Source organism: Malaclemys terrapin, chromosome 22, assembly GCF_027887155.1.
Source record: "Malaclemys terrapin pileata isolate rMalTer1 chromosome 22, rMalTer1.hap1, whole genome shotgun sequence".
Classification (NCBI taxonomy): Eukaryota; Metazoa; Chordata; order Testudines; family Emydidae; genus Malaclemys; species Malaclemys terrapin.
The window spans coordinates 15,901,562-15,920,979 of record NC_071526.1 but is presented as its reverse complement, the minus strand read 5'-3'; the positions used below and the strand labels follow the sequence as shown (position 1 = coordinate 15,920,979).

The 19,418-nt window shown below is 46.3% G+C and overlaps 1 long non-coding RNA gene across 1 annotated transcript; it reads right to left on the bottom strand.

Moving 5' to 3' along the window:
- Positions 1-6,584: 6,584 nt before the first annotated feature.
- On the bottom strand, positions 6,585-18,554 carry LOC128827633 (uncharacterized). Its single transcript, XR_008443031.1, has 3 exons — positions 18,423-18,554; positions 9,519-9,723; positions 6,585-6,658 (listed from the first exon to the last, which is right to left on the bottom strand). It is a non-coding gene; the product is annotated as an uncharacterized LOC128827633 (long non-coding RNA).
- Between the last annotated feature and the right edge of the window lie 864 nt (positions 18,555-19,418).

Sequence of the window (19,418 nt, the reverse complement as noted above, 5' to 3'; positions counted from 1 at the left end):
CTAGGATTTTGGCCGCCCCAAGCAAAAAAAATTTTGGCCGCCTCCTGTTTTTTTTTGTGCCCCGCCCCTGGTTCCGCCCCAACTCCACCCCTTCTGAACCCCTTCCCCAAATCCCTCACCCCACCTCCTCCCCCGGGCGTGCTGCATTCCCCCCCCCCATTGCTTCCTGCGAGCCCCCCGTGACCTCCCACCCTAGCCAGGGCCGACTGTAACTTTTTTGCCGCCCCAAGCAAAAAAAACAAAAAAAACAAAACCAAAAACAAAACGAATGCTGCCCCACAGTAACAACCCCCCCGCCCCGAGCGCCGCCTCACTGAAACAAAACAAACAAACAAACAAAAAAAACCCTAGCTCCGCTCTGCTGAAACAACCCCTCCACCCTGAGCGCCGCCCGGCCGAAACAAAACAAAACAAAACAAAAAAAACGGAGCACTGCCCCACCACCCCAAGAATGGCTGCCCCTTAGAAAGTGCCGCCCCAAGTACGTGCTTGGTCGGCTGGTGCCTGGAGCTGGCCCTGGTGGTGACCTTTCTATTTAACAGCCAGATCCAGGGGCTGGGATAATGATCTAGGAGTTGAGATCCTGGGTTCTGTTCCCACCCATGCCATTGACCAGCTGTGTGATCTTGAGCAAGTCATTTCAGCCCACATTTTTCAGAAGAGGCCACTAATTTTGAATGCACCCTAGATTTGGAGCAAGCAACTTGAGACAGCTGGGGCCTAGTTTTCAGAGATTCTGAACACCCTTCTGGTCCAACCGATCTGGATGGAGCCCTCAGTACAATATGGGCACATGTCTAAAAACTGCACATTATTCTGGAGTGACTACTAGCCCCTGCTCCAGGCCCTGAGGAAGCAGAGGCGTTTTGGGTATACTGGCAGATCTGCATGGGGGCTCTCCTCTGGACATTCTCCACATCTTTCCCGAAGTGTGGTGCCCAGAACTGGATACAGAACTCCAGCAGAGGCCTTATTAGCAGGGAGTAGAGCGGAAGAATTATTTCTCGTGTCTTGCTTACAACACTCCTGCTAATGCATCCCAGAATGATGTTCACTTTTTTTTTAAAACACAACAATGTTACATGTTGACTCATTTAGTTTGTGATCCACTATAACCCCCAGATTCATTTCTGCAGTACTCCTTCCCAGGCAGTCATGTCCCATTTTGTATTTTGCAATTGATTGTTCCTTCCTCAGTGGCGCACTTTGCATTTGTCCTTATTGAATTTCATCTCATTTATTTTCAGACCATTTCTCCATAAAGATTGATCAAGCATGATAATAGGCCCTTTGTCAGCACCTTCCATCTGAGGATCTCCTAGTTACCCAGTGCTGTCCCTATCTAAAGGCAAGGAAACTAAGGCACAGAAAGGTTAAACGATGAAGAACCCGGCTGCTCCTGACTCCCATGACCTTGCTCTAGTCACATGTTGGGTTTCCTCACCTATCACCAGACCTATTTTTGCATCAACCGCAAGGTTCTGTTAGCTGCTTCAATCATCTAGTTTCCTTGCACAAAGAAGAACAGGAGTACTTGTGGCATCTTAGAGACTAACAAATTTATTAGAGCATAAGCTTTCGTGGACTACAGCCCACTTCTTCGGATGCATATACGTTCTTCTTTTTGCGGATACAGACTAACACGGCTGTTACTCTGAAACTTTCCTTGCACAGTGGACCACTGACTGGTCAGCACCAGTATCGTCCTGGATCTCCATACCCTTCTGTGAGTCAGAGCAGACTGCCACCACCCGGCAGACGTAAAGAGGGTCAGTTTCTCACACACTAACCGTAACCCACTCCTCTTGACTTAGCAATGCATCACAGCATGATGTGAAATCCAGGAGAACATCAGATGGGGGAGACCGGCTGACTTTTAAGAAGGTGAGTGTGTTATCTGTTAACAAGCTCCTGAACCCTCCTCCCCAATTTCTCAGGCAGGTAGAAACAGCCACTGTAGTGGAGGAGCTGACCACATTAAAAACAAACAAACAATTGAGCACGATTAATTGTTCGCCCACTGCTCTGAAACACAGCTAGGGTCACTCGTTAGCTTTTCCACTGGTAGCTTTACAACGACATCAGGCAGCATCCAGCAGTAAAAGACAGTGGACTGGGCTAGGATTGTTCAGCACCGCATGTAACTGTACCTGGTAGGTGCATTTTACTTGAACGTATCTAATTCGCTAAGGATCATGCCACCTGGGAACACCAGGCACTGTGGGCATCTTGAAGAGGAAGGAAGGTCTTGTGGTTAAGGTGCTGGCCTGGGAATGAGATTGTAGCTCCCACCTTAACTCTGCTTTAGGCTCCAAGTGTGACTTTGGGCAAGTCACTTAATTGTTCTGTGCCTCAATTTCCCCCATCTTTAAAATGGAAATATTAATCCTTCCTTTGTCCGTCTTGTCTAGTTAGACAATCTTTTCTTGGCAGGGACTGTCTCTGACTTCGTGAATGTAGTGCTTTGCACAGTGGGACCTTGATCTTGGTTTGGGCTTCTAGATGCTACTGTTATATAAATTATTACACTTAGTCCCACTGAAGACGCATCCTATGGGCAGGTACCCAGCAGAGTCATCAGATATGCAGGTGTGTAATACTGAACTGTCTCAAGAGGTTGGAAAAAGCAACAGAGGGTCCTGTGGCACCTTTGAGACTAACAGAAGTATTGGGAGCATAAGCTTTCGTGGGTAAGAACCTCACTTCTTCAGATGCAAGATGCAAGAGGTTGGAAGAGTACCCTAGTGGTTAGAGCAGGGAAGTGGAAGACAAGATTCCCTGGCTTCTATTCCTGACTGTCCGAGGCTATGTGAAATGCATAGTTTTAAAGGGACACTGTGATTATTAGTCTGACCTCCTGCTTTAACATAGCTCATGGAATTTCTCCCTGTAATGTCTGCATCAAGCCCATAAAACTTGTAGATGAGCTAACAGCCCATCTTTTAGAAAGACAGGCAGTTGGATTTAGAGGTTTCAAGTGATGGAGAGACCTTCACATCCATTGGTAAATTGCTGTTAACAATTGGCCTCTTATTCTGGCCAAAGCACTTCATTTTCCAATTCATCATTTTATCCATCTGTAAACTGGACACTCCGATACTTACCTTACCCTTGGTGTCTAAGGGTGTGACATCTGTCTGCCAAGCACTAAAGAACCCTTCAATGAAGGGTATTACAAACTGTGATGCGTTATTATAGCATCTGCTCAGTTTGTGTGAAGTCTTTCTCTCCGCTTTCACTGAGGAGATGGAAAGTAGGATTCTACAGATGCATATATTTTTGTCTAGCCTTTTATCTGCTTGGGGCGGGCAATGGTTTCTGATGCAGCATGTGAAAGCTATTATCAAATATCAACACAATATAACTATCTACCTGCAGAACTGACAGGCGTATTTCAACAGTGATATATTATCAATTATGAGCTTAACAGAGCATGTTCTCCCATCGGATTGTTAGAAAAAGTCACTTGTCAAGGGCTGGTAAAGACCAGCGCCGTGTTCTTCAGACAGACAGCACTGTAAGAGATGCACAGCTGCTGAGTTACAATACTTTTTTATTGAGAGTATAATAGGAAAGAACAAGCGGATTTCTCTAGCATATTTTATACCTATGATGTTTTACAAAGCAACTAGTTAGATACTAGTAGTGCAATGACCATGCTAATCAGACACCACCGTCATTGAGGGCTCAAATATAGCTGATACACACAATGGGAGATTGTATGGGAGAGTCTCCCCGGGCCCCTTTGAACAACACTGCAGGTATCTTGTAATTTCCACCTGAGTCATGTAAAACAGGTGCCTTCTAACCCTATGGTTCTATGGTTTAATGAGTAACCACTGAGTCCAGCCCCTAGCCCAGTGGTACTCAGACGTCAGTGGTTCCAGAGCCAAATTAGGGATCAACATTACCCAAAACAGCCACTGTAGAGTGAATTCATTGGTTTATAGATTCATAGTTAAACAGGAGGGTGGGGGAAATATTTAGTTTTTTTATATCTATTATTCTCACAGCAAAACGACCAACCAAGCCTTATTTTACAACTACAATCGGTTAATCACATAGTGAAAGCATCCTAGCTGGTTAATAATTAAATCACACCGTGATTTAATGTCATGTGCTGCAAAATGCCAGAGGAGACACATTAAAGAGCCACCAGCAGCTAGTGAGCTTCAGTCTGAGTGTCACGTCCCTCACCCCATGTGCGCACACACACATACACACACACACTCCTGCAGTGTTCCTGAGCCTAAGTCTAGTTGGGGGGGGCTTGAACTCTCTAAACTTCTGGCTTGGAAATGAGAGGCTGACTAGCAGGCATGCTCTCAGACCCACTGAACTAATGGGATTGGAGGCGGGGGGGAAGCACAGGATAGGGCACTGGGAGAGCTGGGTTCGGTCCCTGGCTCTGCCACAGACTCTCTCCTTGGGCGAGACACTTTCCCTTTCTGTGCCTCAGTTGCTTTATCTGGAAAGCAGAGATAATGACACCTTGTTTTGTAAAGACTCTGGTGAGCCTTGGATGACAAGTCCTGTGGAAGTGCTAAGTGCGGTTAGGTGAAGGAGGAACTTCCTCCCGTCTGTTTAGCTGGGTGTGGAGAGGACGCTTGCTCTGGATTATAGATGTGAATCAGTCACAGGGATTCCCCCAGAGCCCCATGCACAAGGTGGTGAAGATAGCGTGGGGCCTCATTCTGATTCTCCCCTTGCAACCGGCTCAGCCAGATCTAAGCCCTGTTGCAGCAGCTCCCATCCAGAAACATCCTGCCCTACAATGGAGAGGACACAATGCAGCAGCTGACGCGTGGCAGATGGCCAGTTGCGATTACTGCTCCTGACTTCTCAGCATTGCAGGCATCTGATCCCTTTGGTTGTTCTCTCTCTCTCCCTCCACCCACTTAGCTCATCTACGGGTTATGGCTTGTATTTCCAGACTGCAGGCAACTTGGGGGAGGGACTATGGGGAGTCAGCCCTGGTTAGCACTTAAGCACTGTTGTAATAACAACAAATAAATGAAGCCTCCACCAAGGCTGGCTATGTGTGGAGACAGGCTGTTGGCCTAGACTGACCATCACTTTAGATTATTGCAGCCATTCAGCTGGGCTACGCGAGAGGGCTCAGTGCATAGACAAGCACCCAGCGTGCATAATTTCATTCCACAAAAGCTTCCCTCAAACTAAAAGGCATTAACTTCATAATAAGCCCATTCTTTCAGTATCACTCAGAGGTAACTAATGATCATATTTGTCATAATGGGGACAGGTTTGCTTATTACCAATTTGCTGCTGTTGTGCATACATGTCTATATGGATAGAATGCCAATTGCAATTATTTGCTGATGGGATAATTTTTTATTAAAAAAAAAAAACAGCTTTGCTGTTGGAGTTGCCTCGAATTTGTAATTCAATCAAACACCCTGTAGCAGTGACGATGGCGCATTCTTGATATCCACAGGAGGCTTCCAGGAGCTACAACCCGAGAGATTTATTCATATACTTTCTGCATTAGCTTAAGTCTATTATGTAAGATACAAACCTTCTGCTCCCCCATCCCTTGACCAACAGCGGTGCTCCAGCAAAGCTATTTTAATATTAAAACAATTCACTTACCATGACGTGGTGAGAACGCCGCTTCTGTGGAAAGGGTCTGTTTGCGAGGCCGTGCCCCAATGGACCTCTGTTCTGGATCAAAGAGACTTTTGTCCTTTTCTCTTAGGGCTATCATCCCCCAGGAACTTACTGAAGAGTTGAATTGATCAACAAAATAGGATTACTGGACTGGGTGGTTTTGCTCATCATTATACTTAGACGGCCCTTGTAAACAACTGCCGTCCCAGACCGCCCCCTCATGTTCTGGGATGGTCCTGCAGGCACCCTGCTTCCATTTGTCCCCAAGTTCCAGGAATAATCACTTACACTCAGGGCAGTTCAGAACAATATTCCCCCTCTCCTGGGGGCTAGTTTATTCAGATTCACCAGCTCCCCACCCCCAAAGTGCTTCCTTTTAGATTCAGGATTTCACAGCCCTCTTTCTTGGGGCCTGTGTGTTTTTAGCCCTGGCCCACAAACTCTCCCTTCCAGTTTGGATATTCACTGCCCTCCTTCTTAGGATTGTGTCCCATCCCCGTGCTTCCTCTCAAGTTCAGCAGCTCCTTTCTTGAGTGAGCTTGGAGCTTCTTTTAGTCACACACCCAGTCAGCTAATCACGCTCTTGATGCTCCTCAGCTGGGTCTAATAACCCCAAACACCTGTCTGCCCTGGCTGGGAGAGAGCGGAGCGTATGCCCTCCCGGAGAGCCAAACGCTTCCTTTAATACCATTTTCAACATTACCTCCCCAAAGGGACAGGGGGTGCCAAGCACCGACGGAGAGAAATCTCAAGGGGCTGAGATATTTGGGGGACAATCAAAGCCACAGTTTGAGACCCAAAATGGGAAAAATGCTGGGTTTTGGAGGGGCTGTCTCTTGGGAACCCATTGCTCAACAGACACTACCCAGCACCCTCCTGAGGTACAGCAATCGTCAAGACACTCGGAATAAGCATGGGGATTTTAGAGAATCCTCCTTTAAACAGAAAGCACTTACGAAATAAAGATGTTGCTGGCTCCAGAGTATCAGATAGTCTAGCAAGGCTTTGCAGGCGAGTGGCTTGACCAACCCTGAGAGGATTAGAAAAGGGAAGACCATTCGGTGGGGAGGAGAGGAAGTGCTTTTCACTTCAAAGGGGACATTATCCCTGCTCTATGCGATCAGGAGGAGGGAATAACAAGGCTAGAGGATAGATTAACCTTCTCTTCTTCCTCCTGTTTCCTTCAATCCATGCTTACCGCACCAGTTAATTAAACATTAAACAAGAAGCCGGAGTGCGAGAGATCAGTCCAGCCCGATGTGGGAGATTTTCTTATGCCTCCAGCAGCTCCGGCTGCACATACAGTTGTTCTGCTTCCCTAGCTCTACAGCTGGCAATAATGCTGGGGTGGGAGGTGATGGAGAACCAAGGCATGGATACCATGATAACTGGCACAGACTGGAAAGATGTAGAATCAGTTGAACGAGTCATTGAAAATAACGGGCCTCATTCTTCTTAAGTTGGCAAGGTAATGGATGAGTCAGATGGAGGCAGAGAAGAGGTATCAGACAGGGAGATGGAAAAGATGTGCCCACACTCATAGGCGTCATATACAAACTATTGTTGATATCTAGCCATATGTCTTTATACCAATAACTGTACTGAAACAGAGAGAGACTATATAGTTATTGATATTAAGGGATTATGCAGATACAGATATATGGAGAGATATAGACAATAGGAGAGCGAGAGGGACACAGAACTTTGACAGAAAAGACAAGACCACTGGGTTAGGAATGTTTTATCTTTCTCTCTGGATCTCAGAGGTAGCAGAATGAAAGTCGTGATGTGTGTAGAGAAACTGCCAGCAGAGGGAAGGAAGGTATCAACAAGGGAGTATCTCATTTTCCCTGAGGACATTGTTATTTTCCAGCCTGCCAGCACAAACGAATGCCTAGTGTATGTGCCTGCAGTCTGCAAAGGGATCAAACTAATCTCCACACTAGTCATTCTGCAGCGTGGCAGAAACATCTCAGCAGCGAGAGCAGGGGCAGGGTGCTCTGCACATTGCCAGAGTGGAGGACAGGATGGCAAGCAGATGAACGAGTGTGCAGGAGCATGTTAGACCATGAGACGTTGTGATCTGCTCACAGGCCTAGGAGCTAGAACTACTCTGTTCCTATCCTGGCTCTGACTCCTGCTATCCTGCATGGACTTGGGCAAATCACTTAATCCCTCCGCCACAGCCACTGATCTACCTCCCAAGGGTGTTGCTCAGATACCATGGTAAGGCGCTCGGTCAAAAAATCTGAATGGAACATGATTGCGAACATTTATTAGTGGGCTCACTCCTGAGCCATGCGGTGGTCCTGTTGTGACGCTCCTATGGTGTAAAAGTCCAGGATGCAGCTGGAGCTCCCTAGATGGGAAATCCCTCATCTTCCCACCCAACATACATCCTACAGCCCTTCCCTCCCCTTTGCTGTAAAATTGACAGATGGGGAAACTGAGGCCTGGGGCGACTGAGTGATTTGACCAAAGCCACGTGATGAATCAGTGGCAGAGCACAGAAAGAAATTCAGGAGTCCTGACTTCCATCCCTGAATGTTAAACGCCAGACTGTGCTTTCTCCCTCAAATCAAAGGGCGGCGCCAATCAGTTCTCATGTAGCAAACAGAATGATGAGAATCTAGTAGTCCGCCCTAACCCGTTCCAGCACTGCACCAGCCTTGCTAAGCAAGAGCTCTGTGTGGCTTTGAAGGTCAAATCCAACTCTCACTGAAGTCACTGAGATACCGTCCATCAGCATGATGATTGTTATTGTCAAAAGAGCATTGTTTAGAGCTCCCTATTGTACTTGCAGCCTCATTGTGCGAGGTGCTGGATGTACATAGAATAAGAGACAGCTGGGAGGGAATAGAGAGACAGTAAATTGTCCAGGTCACACAGAGCCAGGAACAGAACCTAGTTTTCCCAAGTACTATGCCAGAGCCCTGACCACTGTCCCATGCCAGATCTAGCCCTAAGGATATCAGAATATACATTCTCCCACTGATAAAATGGACCTAGTGGGATGGGGGGAAAGCTTGAAGATATGTACTTGATAACAGTGAACGACCCACAGTTCAAAACTATTATTGGCATTTTTACTCTGCACAGAAAGGTCAGTCTTTCAGAAGCCAGTAGGTACAATTATAGTCATTCCCCTCTGTAACATAGTTCTGGCACAGCAAAATAACAATAATTAGATAAAATCAAAACCCCGTTAAAAGGATCGAGTGAGCTATGGACCAATATAGATACCCACTTCGTTCCAGGCCCTCTGGCTCCATAGCCTTTCTTCCAGGTGTAAGAGCAGGGTCCTTTCTGAGCTGACATTATCATTTGACATTTCCTCATTGATCCACTTGTAAAGCAGCCGAGATGAAGCAGCTGCATGTTGCATACAGGCTTATCTCAGGCTGTGGGAGAGATTGCAAGCTTAATGGGCAAGGCCCCAGCTTATCCCAGGCTGCTACACTATGTGGACTTTGCTGTTGCTACAGTACCTCATCCTGTTTGCCAGCATCCTTATTTGTACCAATACCAGCATGGACCCAGTAGCCCACTCCGTTTGGTGCATCCAACGATTCACCTCTGGAGATTCACTATCCCGGATTCAGCCAGGCCAAGCAGAATAGTGATTTGGATCACGTGCAAAGCTGGGATTGAACACAACCGGCAGGGCTGCTCCGTGAATTACACAAAGGCGCTTGGGGTTTCCAAGCTCACCTGGCCTTACAATGTACAAAATGATATTTTTCTCTCCCCAGACAAGGCTGGGGGTCAGGAGAGCTGGTTCTATTCTCAGCCCTGCACCTGCCCAACTCGGTGACTTTGGGTAAATCGTTTCGCCTCACACCCTTTTTACCAACTTGTCTGTTTAGGCCCCCATGCAAGAAATCACTTACCTGTGTGACGTCACTTTAAGCATGTGCTTTCGTCCCATTGACCACAGAGTTAAAGAGGTGCTTAAGGGCTTTCCTGAACAGGAGTAATGTCAGGGCCTTCGGTATCTGTGCAAGCTCTTTGGGGGCAGGGGCTGTCTCTTGCTATGACTGTGTACAACCTCCAGTACAACGGGGCTCCCGTCTTGGTTGAAAGCTCCAGATGATTCTGGAAAACAACAACAACAACATTGGTTCTGATACTGTCCCGTTCAAGTCAACTGCTCTGTTCTGATGAAGCCGATTTGGCTCTTACTAACACTTTGTAACTATAATGACTTCAGAAGAGACGCTCCTGAGTTACACCAGGGTAAGGGAAAGTGGAATGAGGCCTGGCCGCTGTAATGGGTCCTCAAAATCCACAAACATCCTAACACAAGACATCCTCATGCCCCCTCTTGGGCTCTTCCTCAGACCAGCCTTGCGGCTCAGTCCGCACATCAGGCATGTAGCCCACTTCCTTGAGGCTGGCAGAGGTATCCAGGCCAACCCTCCACCCTGGTGACCAGTCCAGGGGCCCAGGGTTAAGCAGGTAGGTCTGCTCCTTCGGATGTGCTGCTGTTTTCCTTGCCCGCTTCCTCTCTCTGAACCCCTTGTGCTGCTTCTCTGCAGCCGGTGCTTAATCCAGCCTCTCCTCTGGTCCCAGGCCTCTGGCTTCTCCCTAACTCCTCTCAGCACCTTCTTTCTCTGCTGGAACGTCGAACCCTCTTTTGATGCCCCCTTTCCAGGGCCCACCACAGAACTTAATTCCATCCCCGTAGCCTTCTTCAGTCTGCATTCCTCAGGCCCTTCTGAAACCAAAGATGCTGCCCCCACTCCCTTTCCTGGACCTTCTCTGTAGCTTTCACCTCGATCTTTTAATAAGACCTACCTCCTCCTTAGCTGGGTCTAATAACAAATCAAGCCTGACACCAACTCCAGGTGCAGCAAGATGGGTCAATTGGGTCTCCAATTCTTGTTGGCCTGTGTGGGGCAGCTGCCCCAAATCAGTTACACTTCTTTCCCACTCACACCAGTTTTCCACCCCATGTATGCCCTATCTAAGTCACAGCTTAATTTGTCCCAGAGATCTATTATTATTAGTCGTATTTAGAGTCTTCCACCATGATCAGGATCCCATTGTGATGGGTGCTGTACATACATATAGTGAGAGACGGCCCCACCCAAAGAGTTTGCAACCTAGATAAACAAGACAGAGGCACAGAGAGAGAAATGACTTGCCCAAGGTCACACAGCAGGTTAGTGACAGAGCCAGAACTAGAACTCAGGTCTCCTGGCTCCCACATAAGTGCTTTCTCCACAACATCATGCCTACAACTTTCATGGGATCTTCACCCGCTTACACCAGTGGTTCTCAAAGTCGGTCCGCCGCTTGTTCAGGGAAAGCCCCTGGTGGGCCGAGCCAGTTTGTTTACCTGCCGCGTCCGCAGGTTTGGCCGATCGCAGCTCCCACTGGCCGCAGTTCGCTGCTCTCGGCCAATGGGGGCTGCGGGAAGCGGCGCGGGCCGAGGGATGTGCTGGCCGCCACTTCCCGCCGCCCCCATTGGCCTGGAGCGGCAAACCCCGGCCAGCGGGAGCCGCAATTGGCCGAACCTGCGGACGCGGCAGGTAAACAAACCGGCCTGGCCCACCAGGGGCTTTCCCTGAACAAGCGGCGGCTCGACTTTGAGAACCACTGACTTACACCACTTCGGAATGTGGCCCATAGAATTCAGTAGATCTGATGCTATGCTATGTCCCCGTATATGATGTGAGGTGAAGAAGGAGGGCAGACCGTTACATGTGCTCGCATGGTTGTACACACAGTCCAGTAAATCTAATCACCACACACCACACCTAGAGGCTTTAGCTATTGTGAGTCATCCGCTTTAGTTATTTTGAGCCTCTCACACTTTACCGGAGATTAGCAAGTGACAATTATTTTCATAATCCCCCAGTAGGTGCAGCTGTGATCGCTCCGATCTCTGGGAGACGCGTCCCTTGTTTAAAAATAATGAAAAATCCTTCTTTGAAGAATCAATTCAGTTTTTGCTAATTAACCTTGCCCCCAAACCTTAGATAATCACACTTTACAACGATGCTGTAACCCTTCGATAATATTTCCTAACTAGTTTTGGTTCCAGGGTGGCCCTAGAAATACAAGTGCACTTGAAAGAGCTCGAAAACTCATTTGTATTTCCAGGAGTGACTGGATGCTAAAAATTAAATTGTCCAAGTCCTTTCCCCATGGCCGCCCTCCCACACACATTGCAAAACCCTTTTTTATCCAGGGCTCCCCGATTACTTCACCAGTAGTTATGGGAATAACTGATTTTTCACTTCACCGACCTAACCAAAAAATCCATCCAAACATTTGTTTGGGGTTAACCTGAAACTACATTTTTTCAAAATTTTCAGTGAACTGAAAATGTTCAGAACCCCACCCTGCCATTTTTAAACAAAACCGCCGGTTCCTCTTTTGAGTTTTTTAACCTTTTCAAATTAAAGTAAAATTTGAAACAAAAAGTCATTTAAAATAACAACATTGAAACGCTATGTTTTGGCCCCACTCAGCTCAGTGCTGTTAGACCTAGACGAGGAAGTCTATCAATGACTACCTGCAAAGGCCCCCCGACAGTTGGAGATGTGTTATACTCTACTTCTAGGATCCCAGGTCTACTGAAGTTAATGGCAGGTTTTCCACTGATTTCAATATGCTTTGGATTAGCTTCTTAGGCTGGAGGGGTTGGTGGCATAGTAGATAGATCGCTAGATAGCACAGCACACTGTGATTCAATCACATCCCACAATGGGGCCTTTGGCCCTTGGAAGAACTGGTATGAATTTTGGCCACCGTTTTCAAACTTGTGCTCCGAAAGTTGAGTACCTAGAGCCCTATTTAGACACCTTAATCAAAATGCCCTGCCTTTGAGAAGTGCCAAGAGGCCACAACTCCCCTCCTGATCCATTCCGCGGTTCCTTGTGCCTTCCTCCAAAGCAGCTGGTACTGATCATTGTTGGAGACGAGAAGAAGGACCCTGGTTTGGTTCAGTCTTGCAATTCCGATGGTCTTGTTGAAGCTGATGGTAGCCCAGAAAATCAGGCTATTTTCACTTGCTGAGCATCTGCAGTGCCTGTTGAACTCAATAATCGCTGCAGGTGCTCACCACCTCTGAAAATAGAACCATTAAGTACATAACTTCAGGTCCCCAAGTATGAAGCTTTCAGGGGATTTTTTTGCACAGTCCCATCCCCGTCCTTGCTTGCCATCTCTCTAGCACCTCATTGTTTTCAAGGCTTCCAAGATTCCGTGACTGCTTCAATCTCAGGCTGATTTGGTTCACAGCCCTTCTTTAGACCAAATTGGTGTACAATACTTGACCTTGCTGACAGCAATCTTATACTGGGATCCTTGTTAAGTGTCCCATTTTTCTCTTATTCCCAGGAGCCCCTTGCTTGTAGTTTTCATCATCCCCAAATTTGCTGGGTAGTTGTTTTCCTTCCTTTCCAATAATGTCATCAATGACATTTTCAGCTCCCTCTTAGCCTCTGGAATATATTTATTGGGCTTTGCTTGTCAGGTTCATCTGTGGCTGGCAAGCAAAAAAATAAAACCACTTTGCAAGACAGACAAAGGGATCCCTGCCTGAGCTAATAGGAGTGTTTGAAGTGCATGAGGGAGAGTGATGCACAATTCCATCTTCCAGCCTTAACAGCTGGAGACCACTGCCAACATCTGGGAAGTGACAGAATCGGTTTTCTGTGATGTGAGTCAGTTGCCATAGTGAGCACCTAATAGCAGTCAGACACTAAAGAGGGGTTTTTACACTGGAGCGAACCTTAGCAAAGGGGACTTGAACTGAAACCATTTGATTTATTGATGTATCTACCTACCTACTTGTCCATATACTTCCTGCCTTCCTCTCTCTCTCTCTACCTACCTTTGTTCCTTTATTTCTACCTATCTACCTGCCTTTCTATCTACCTGCCTGCCGTTCTCTCTCTCTACCGTCTTGCCTGCCTTTCTATCTATTGTCATATATTCAGGTTGCAAGCTCTTTGGGGCAGACACCAGTTTTTTGTTCTGGGCTTTTATAGCACGTAGCTAGTCCTGGTCCCTGATTGGGACTCCTAGGTGTTATTGCAATACAACAATAAACATCTACCTGCCTACCTGTCTATCTAGCTGCCTAACCACCTACTCTTCTCTCTACCTACCTGTCTAGCTACATATTTATCATCTACCTACCGATCTGACTATGGAAGATACCTCCCCAACCCATTTATAACATGCTGGCCACTACGGTATGTAGGAAACATCAGATACAAGAAGCGCTTTACTTTTAGATCACCCCACTCCTTTATGATCACTGGGAGCATTAGCCGTTAGAACGAAACATTAAATACACTGTTTGTCCTTTTAAACAGGCTTCTTTTCTTGGCATAACTCATGGGACAACTTTTTCAGAAAAGTTTCCCAGTTGCCCACTAAGGAGCAGGCACGTGTCTCTCCACATCGCTGGAGGAAGAGAAGCAGCAAGAGCAATGTTGGTAGCACAAGGCCGTGGGAAGAGAAAAATCAGCCAGAAAGAAAAGGCACAAGGGAATAGTCTGAGTCTGGAGAAGAGACAGAAAGGATTAGAGGGAAAAATCAGAGCTGGCTTAGCGCTAGCAGGATGAGGGGGAGGCAGGGTGGGCAGGTTAGACCAGCAGACAGAGAGAAAGGAAGTGAATAGAGCAAGGCTTTTATAAATTGCTGGTTGACTTGAAAATCTCCGCTTTTTATTCCTCCTCAAATGATTTCTGCACAAAATAGCCAGCTCCCCTCTGGGATCTTTATGTCTGATTCACCACAGAGGAGGCTAGGAAGCTGAGCAGGCCAAAATTTCCATTTCGACCACAGCGAACCTCCTCCTGGTGCATGCTTTCCCGGTGTTCTTTTCCATTTTAAACAGTCGAGGGTGATGTATAGAAATCCGTTCCCCTGAACAAGCAGCAAAAGTGACAGGCAGCCTCTGTCTACCTATGTGTAGAAAAGGAGCCAGAGCAAAACCTCGGAACTCACTGCCCCTGGATTTGGAGGTTCCTGACATAGACCCACGCCTCCAATATTTGGCACAATCCCATCTCGGCTGATGTGCTTGATGTTCATTTTTAAAACTCCAGGCATCCAAGCAAGGAAATGCTGAGGGCGAAGCCAGGGTGACCATTTCCAACACCTTTCCCAGGTCCGTCCTTGTATGGAATTCAATACAGGGCATAAAATATAAGCCTGACATTTTCAAATTTTAGGCATCCAAATCCACATTTTGCCACATGAATAAGTGGCCTGATTTCCCAGAGGTACTGAACTCCAGCACTTACCTGGTAAAGTCAACAGGAGCTGAAGGGTCCTCAATGCCTAATAGAACATCAAGCTACTTATATAAGTGCCTTAATGAGGATGGATGTGCCTCTATTTAGGCACCTAAGTTTGAAGGCTGAGATTTTCAAAGATGCCTAAGAGATTTGGACCTTCATTGCCAATTCACTTTAATGGGAATTGGGTGCTTGAACCCCCTACGCAGCTTTGAAAATGTCAGCTGAAAATATTGGCCTAAATATACCTTACAGACCAAATTCTCCATTGGTTTATGTCCTGTGGCAGAGGTCAACCCAATGACTGTAGTGTACAATATTCTATTATATAGGCTCCATATTTCACTATATTTGTTTTTCATTTTGAAGGGGAATTCAATGCTATTGTCCTAACTTGAATAAACCGGTTCTGAGGAAGGAACAAAGGAACTTCCCTGTCCTAACAGACCAAGGGTCCATCTCATGTTCTCTCAGAAAATTGCCAATCCTGGATCATTCAGAAGGGCAGCGGGGAGGCTACAACCCATAGTATACCTGTTTGTGCAACAATGCACCACGTGGGGAGTCTTGTTTCAGTGAAATCCTGTGGCAATGAGTCGCAGAAATTCATTTTGCAATGTATTTTGGAAAAATAAGTCTTTCCTCTTGGCATAACCATTTCTCAAGGTGGCAGCCTTAATCCAAGCACGTTCCATGAATCCGCGCATGAGCTTTGTCTCCTAAAGTGAATTTAAGGCAATTTGATTTAACTCAATAAGAATTAGATTAAATTAATTAGCTGGTAAAACACGCTGTGGTAGGCAGATCCACCGGTACACACCGTGCACCTATTGTACAGGAAAACCTAGTGAGTCAAACTGTGATCTTTTTGCCTATGTAAAAATTTTAAGCACTTTGCTTCACTTGTTAAACACTTTTGTTTGGGATTTTCAAAGGGAGTCAAGGGAACTTGGCCTTAATTCTCTTAGGAGCTGCAGAAAACGGCACATTCAGGATACTGCAGCTACGCCACTGTAGCACTGTAATCCAGACGCTTCTTTCTTCAGTGGAAGTGGTTTTTCCATCTCTGTAGTTAGTCCACCTCTCCACCTAGAGAGGGTAGTCAGACTGATGGAGGAGTCCTTCTCTCGACCGAGGCATGTCTACACTGAGGGATAGGTTGATCTTAATATGGTGCTCAGGGAGTGACATTTTTCACAGCCCTGAGCGACATAGCTGGGTTGACCTACATTTTAGGTGTAGACCAGGCTGAGTTTCCAAGGTGGAAAGAAGTTAATTACCCAGTAACTTCAGTGGCATATGCTGATGCTTTGCATCACACACCCCATCAATCACTTGGAATGTGTTGTCACTAATAGTTCTGACGAGGTGGGTGAAGTAGTATCTTTTATTGGACCAACTTATTTTAGTGGACAGTCGGACCCTTCCCAGCCAATCAGAATGACAGATGGGGCATTGAAGCCAATGACTGGTCATTCCATTCCGAGCATCTTCAGCCAATCACAATGTGAGGCCTCATTTGTAACTCGGCATAAGAGAGTCAACGGTGGGGAGGCAAAGCCCGCCCCGGTTAGAAACAATAGCTTCAAAAATATCCCTGCTTCTTTTGTTTTGGGAATAAGGTACATTTCACCCTGAGTGGCAGCCAGCCACATTTCTCTGTCTGTCTTGAGAGGACTCCATAAAGCTCACTTCACTTGGAGAGGAGAAAGAGATAAGCAATTAGGGCCCTAATCAATAATTTTCACAGCGCTTCCTCCTTTGGGTTCCTTAATTGGCATCTCAGACATGTGGGAGGTGAAATTAGGTCTTTGAAAGGGAAGGAAGAACTAATCCCCCTGTTTTAGACTTAAAGCGAAAACAACTCCTGAAGCAGGATGTTTCAGCTCAGATGTAAGGTTTGTTCAGTGCTGGAAGACAGGATTGTAATGGGAGATATAGAGCTCCGGCCTTTTCCACTTGGGACAACACTACTGATCTCACTTAGGCCAAATAATACAAGTCTAAAATCTATTTTTATGCAATATTTATCATGATGTTTTCTCAGTCCAGACCTCACCATCTCTCGGTTCCCAGGTACGCTACAAAATAATCCTAAATGTATGGAGCACCTTTTATTCATAAGGATCCCAAAGCATTTCACAGCCTGATGTACCTAGTCGGTTGTTTGCAGCTCTGATTTCTAGGATTCTCTCTGTCAGTCTCCACCATCCCTGCAATATCCGACTGCCATAAAACCAGTCCCAAACTCCCATTTGACACTAGCATGAATAAGTATCACATAGGCCCTCTAGCAGTGGCTTTGAATGGACAAGGTTATGCCAACTGGGTGTTTCAGCCATTCTTTCATACTGACTCTTCCATTTCTCCCTCCATCCACTGTTCTACCCATGGGGCTTCTTTCCTCGTCTTCCGCCTCCATCATCACTCTAGGAGACAGAGACGCCAATTAGGACATTAGCATGCTAAGAAATTCATCTTCCATTTAGGCTACATCTTCACTACGGGGGGGGAGGGGTCGATTTAAGATACGCAAATTCAGCTACGCGAATAGCATAGCTGAATTCGACGTATCGAAGCCGACTTACCCAGCTGTAGGGACAGCGGCAAAATCGACCTCTGCGGCTTCCCATCGACGGCGCTTACTCCTACCTCCGCTGGTGGAGTAAGAGCGTCAATCCCCGAGAGGTCGATTTCTACCCGCCGATTCAGGTGGGTAGTGTAGACCCAGCCTCAGATTCTCTCCTAGTTGTGAGCAAGTTCCCCTGAGGGGCCTTGGTTTACCCTATTCCTGCTGATCTAACTCAGAGTCTCTGTAAAATAAGCTTCCTATAGAACTGAGGGAAGAGAGAAGAGGTTTTTATCTTTTGTGCTCATTTACTGACTGTAAATTATTATTACTTTTACTACAACGGGCAGCACTCAACTAACTTATTCTTTTTCTTTCTTTCTTGAAACTATAATCCATAGCGCTGGTTGGGAAATGATTTTCTTTCCCTGTGAATACTTTTGACAACATTGATTTTTTAAAAAAAATTCATCTAAAATTTTTCTTTGAATTTGTTGGTGGGGTTGTAAAAAAATCAACAAAAAGATTTTTTTTTTTGGTGGTAATTTCAATGTCACCAAAAAACCATTTTTCATTCAAAATAACCCCTGTTTGAATGGAAAATTAGCTCTAATAGTCAGCATTCAGGCCCCATTTCAGTAGAGCACTTGCTTAACTTTAAGCATGTGCTTAACTGCACCCCTGTTTGAGAACGTGTTTAACCATGTGCTGAGCACTCATTGATTTGAATGGGACATAAGGACATGCTTAAAGTTGAGTGGGTGCTTAAGAGCTTTGCTGAACGGAGGTCTTCAAGAACAAAAGGCCAGACCCTCAGCTGGTGTGAACTGACCCAGCTCTTTTGACATCAAAGTCAACAGATCTGGGCTGATTTGCACCAGCAGAGGATGTGATCCAAACTCTCTTACTGAAGCATTAGACCCAGCATGGGTCTCTCATTCATAACCAACCGAGTCCATTACCAGCGGAAGCAGAATGAAGATGTTAGCATTTGCAACCCCTAGTCGTCCTGGTCCCTCCAATTTCATAGGGGTCATTGTCACGCCATTAAGAACCCAGCTCCCAGTGGTACGGCTGAGGACACAGTCTGTAACCTTTCGTTATCACCTAATCATGTTCTTGCTGCAACTCCCAGACGACGCTGTGCAGGAATTTGTCAAGGTGGTAGGGTTTTCAGTGCTTACAGATGCATCTCTCTGCTTAGCTTGTCACCGCAGACTCCACCTGGGAGACAAATAGGCAGAAATTAGAGGCAGCTAGAAAAAAAATCTTAATATATCAAGTTGCTCCCTGGGAGGCTGCTTTAGAGGGCCTGCGAGACAGACTGTCAAAAGCGGCCCCTAAGTAAACATATTCAGTTCAACTTCTTTGCACTGTTAAGTGCAGAAGGAATGCTGTCTGCCACTCAGCACAGCTGGAAAAGGGAAGCCAAAGAGGCATCGCTGTATTAACTCCCCTATGAGGAGGGGACAGACCAAAGGACCTCAAACTGACCATCTTTCTGCTTCACAGGCCGCGCCTGTCGTGTTACTGGTGGTGCACTGCAAAATGTACGAGGAAGAATCTTGGGTGTGTATGTGCGTATTTTATGGGTATGGGGGGTTAGCCTCATGCCACACTGTGTGTGATGGGTGGAATTATTAGCCAATGAATTATTCTGACAGAATGAAGGAGGGTGATACCTTTGTAGCTCTCAGAGTAGCAGCTGTGTTAGTCTGTAGCCGCAAAAAGAACAGGAGTACTTGTGGCACTTTAGAGACTAACACATTTATTTGAGCATAAGATTTCGTGGGCTAGAACCCACTTCATCAGATGCATGTAGTGGAAAATACAGTAGGAAGATATATATATACACAGAGAACATGAAACAATGGGTGTTACCATACACACTATAAGGAGAGTGATCATTTAAGGTGAGCTTTTATCAGCAGGAGAGAAAAAGAACTGTTCGTAGTGGT